Source organism: Suricata suricatta, chromosome 9, assembly GCF_006229205.1.
Source record: "Suricata suricatta isolate VVHF042 chromosome 9, meerkat_22Aug2017_6uvM2_HiC, whole genome shotgun sequence".
In the NCBI taxonomy this organism is placed as follows: Eukaryota; Metazoa; Chordata; class Mammalia; order Carnivora; family Herpestidae; genus Suricata; species Suricata suricatta.
In genome coordinates, this window is record NC_043708.1 from 16,566,669 (window position 1) to 16,570,733 (window position 4,065).

Sequence of the window (4,065 nt, forward strand, 5' to 3'; positions counted from 1 at the left end):
AAATCAATGATTCAATTGTTGTTACTATTAACGGACTACTAAAATTGTCATTCAGTACCAGTCCCCCATATCACTAAGACACTAGATGTAAAAAAAAATATATTTGAGTTTGGTCATGGTATAACTCTTCTTTATAAACTCTGCGTCTTCATATATTTTCATAAAAATGGGCAAATCCTCCGTTTTAGAGTTCCAATTCTTTTATTATGATGTTGTTTGCACCAAAACATATATTATCCTAAGTGTGGTGCCTTGCCACAAGCTCATGTTTATATTTCTTACTTATAAATATTTAGACGAGAAATGCTAGACTTTATACATCTCACAGTGAAGCCAGTTCTACCAAAGCCTGAAAAAGTAAGTATGACTTCAGTGTTAGTATATTTATTTGCTTGTTTTTAAAATTTATTATTTATTCTCTCTTATGTTCCCAAAGAACTTGCTAGATAGATGAATAATCATGCATAAAATAGGAACAAGATTATCAAGTCACAATCTTAGGACAGTGATTCCTGAAACATAGTCCTTTATTTTGTTTGGTGTTTCCTAGAAGTAGTGGGTAAGAGGAATCAAGAGAGACTCTGAGGCTACAACAAAAGCTGAGCACGCAATGAGCTTAGTTAAAATAAACGGCATCGATAAAAATGTACTAGGTGCTCAAAACAGCTAGGTACTTCAATTAATTCTCATAGCAACTTTCTGAAATGTGTGTCATTGTACCCATTTTAGTGGGTACAGTTTAGTGAAATATGGTCATAGCAACACAGAGACCAACTGACAGACACAAGATACACACTCCAAACTGCCTAAATTCACTTTTTTGTCTTTCGAGATGAGTTGTAAAATAATCCCAGGAGAATTACATAGACCCTGTATGCTTTTGTCCAAGTGCAAATCACAGAAAGGAAGAAATAAGTAGTATTTGTGTTGATCACAATTTTTGACTCAACATAGCCCATTCTTAGAGTGGTAAAGGTGATCTAAATTATCAGCAAATCCCACTCGCTAAAATGTATTTGTAACCCCAAATCTACACTTAGAGTGTTCTCATGATTATTCATGAACATAATGCAGAGCGGTCAAAAACTGACTCACAATTGCCGGATGTGAATGTTCCCATACAAAGTCAAGTACGGTGATGCCTAGTTTCTTGTTTCAGCTTTCACACTGTAAACACCTGTCCTTTTCACGGGTGTTTCACTATTTTTTAATTTTTTGTGTGTGCTTTTGTTGGAACTTTTGCCATTTAAAATGGCCCCCAAGTATGGTGCTGAGTGCTATCTACTGTTCCTCAGAGCATGACAGCTATGTTGTGCCTTACAGAGAAAATTAGAGAAGCTTCCTTCAGACATGACCTATAGTGCTGTTGGCCATGATTTCAATGTAAATGAATTAACAATACATATTAGATAAAGTGTCTATAAAGATAAATGCATATAAGACAAGCTTATGCATTAATTGATTTATGACAATATTCTGACCAGTGGCTTACAGGTGACAATGGGTCCATATTTGTTGGTTTGGTATTCACAGCAACTTTATCAAACCTAAATACTGTGAATAACAGGAATCAATTGAGTATCATTTTTAAAAGTTATGGTCCAGACAGGATATTTAAACAACATTCTCCTCTTCCTCATACATTTACATCAAGATGTATATCAGGGTTGATGGTATGAATCTGATTTACAAAAACTCTTATTAAACTCCTGACCCTCCAGTTTTGTCTTTAATGTTTTTCTTCTGTTTTGTTTTGTTTCGAAGTAATCTCTATGCCCAACATAGATCAGGAACTCGCCACCCTGAGACCAAGAGATGAGTGCTCTACCAACTGAGCCAGCCAGGTGTCCCCCTTACCCTCTCTAGTTCTTTTGGTAACAAACCAGCTCTGGGGTTGATCTAACATGTTCTCCGCAATACACTCACTCATACAGAGTTCTGTCCCCAAGTGTTGGATTACCAATCCTTTCTCAACTCACTTTACAATGAGCCACAGTCCTGACTTAGTCTCACAAGTCCTATATTCTCCACCCCAGCACACCCTTGCATGGAATCAGTTGCTCTTTGAGTTTTAATATCTTTTGCGAGTCAGTCTGTATTGTGGTTCCTGTCCTTCCCTCAAAAATGTTGGAAGGCGGGGCACCTGGGAAGCTTAATCAGTTAGTTAACTTTATGACTCTTAACTCTCTTCTGGCTCAGATCATGATCTCACAGTTCATGGAATCAAGCTCTGACAGCACCGAACCTGCTTGGGTCTCTCTCTCTCCCTCTTCCTCTCGGCTCATCCCCCCTCCTGCCAAATTAATTAATTAATTTTTAAAAAAAGAAAAAAAATTTGGAAGGGAGATAGTGTGAAGGAGCAAGAAAACGGATCACAGGAAGGATGTGAACTCCACACAAGAAAACCAAAGCATCTGGAAAAGGTGAAAGCCTACTGTTTAGTGAGAAGACAAACTGATTCCAGGCCTTCTCACTCTCCTTCTCTAGGTCTCTTTCTCTCTGTCTCTTCTCTTCAGAGGAAGGCAAACCAGAAGATGACTAACTCATTGCATCTGCCAAGGAAGAGTTGCAACACCACAACTTCACCTCATCTCTAGGCCTCATGTCTTTCCTGCATTTCCGCTGAACCCCAACAGATGTTTCGCTCTTTTGTCTGAAGGGGACCTGCTATGCCAATGAGAGCTTCTTTGTTTGCACCTGCCCTTTGGGGCAGATGTGTTTGATGTGTACACAATCCAACACTTCTCACTCTCTCTACTGATACCTCCTTTGTTCAAGTGACTCTTTAAATACCACAGCCTGACTTCAAGTAGAAATTCTTCTGCACAAACCTTCAAAAGAATCCTTTCAAAATCTAAGTCTGATCTGTCTTGCACTCAAAGTTCTCTAAGGGCTTTCTTCTCATGAAGACTTAAGTTCAAAATCCCTCCCCAACTAAGGCCTGGATGTCCTAGTCCTTCTTCCTCTGATTTCTCCTATCTTATTCTTCCTCACTGTAGCCACACTTGTCTCCAGCTACTTCTTGAATATTCCAGACATTGCCATTTCTTCCCTGCCTAGAAATCCACAGAACTCACGTTCTTTGTTCAGATCTTGATTTAAACATGACCTCCTTAGAGACACCTCACATAATTAGCCTCCCTCTCCCATCAGTACCATTTTTACTTCTTTATCATAAGCCAAAGCCCACTGAAATATAAAGTCCATGCAAGTAGAAGTTTTTGTTTGGCTCTTTGCCATGTATCCAGAGTTTAAAACAGTGACTGGTGTAGAGATGTTCAATGAATATTTTTGAATAAGTAAGTTTGCAAGACTAAAATATGTTGATTTGATTAAATTGATTCCATAACAAAGGAACATTGAGAACCGCCTTCTCTAGTTTATATATTGTTTCCAGCTCAAGTGACTCAAATGCAACAGTACAGTAGTCATGAATCTATTCATTTTAGCATATCTGTAATGGTGTGGGGGGGTATGTAATTGCTCACATGTTCTCGATTAAGGAAAATATTAAAAATTCAAGGAAAAAATCCAAACCTCACTTTCTAAACAGTTTATATTTCCTCTCTTCATATTTATCTGTCCGTATCATTCTAATATGCAGGCAGCACATGTGTGATGGTTAATTTTAGGTCAGCCTGGCTAGGTTATGGTGCCCCATTGTTTGCTTAAACGCCAGTCTGAATGTTGTCATGAGATGTTTTTTTTATAGATGATTAATTAAGTCAGTCAACTTTGAGTAAAGAAGATTCCTCTCCAGTGTCAGGGCCTCATCCAATCAACTGAAGGCCTTAGAAGAAAACTCTGATGTTTCCTGAGGGAGAAGCAATGTCCAATGTGACCTTCAGACAGCAACATAGAAACCCTGCTTGAGTTTCCAGTCAGTTCACTTTGAACTCAAGACTCCACTTCAGCTCTTACTTGAATTTCCATCCTGCCAGGCTTTCCTCTAGGTTTCAGATTTACCAGCTTCCATAACTGTGGGTGCAATTTCCACAGAATGAATCTCTCTCATTATATATATATATATATATATATATATATATATATATATATATATATATA

The 4,065-nt window shown here is 38.0% G+C and overlaps 1 long non-coding RNA gene across 1 annotated transcript in view; it reads left to right on the forward strand.

Annotated features, from left to right (window-relative positions):
• The first annotated feature begins 321 nt into the window (after positions 1-321).
• Positions 322-4,065, forward strand: part of LOC115301773 — a 5,959-nt gene continuing 2,215 nt past the window's right edge. Inside the window, exon 1 of the long non-coding RNA XR_003913274.1 lies at positions 322-357. This is a non-coding gene — a long non-coding RNA (uncharacterized LOC115301773). The remainder of the gene's footprint in view (positions 358-4,065) is intronic.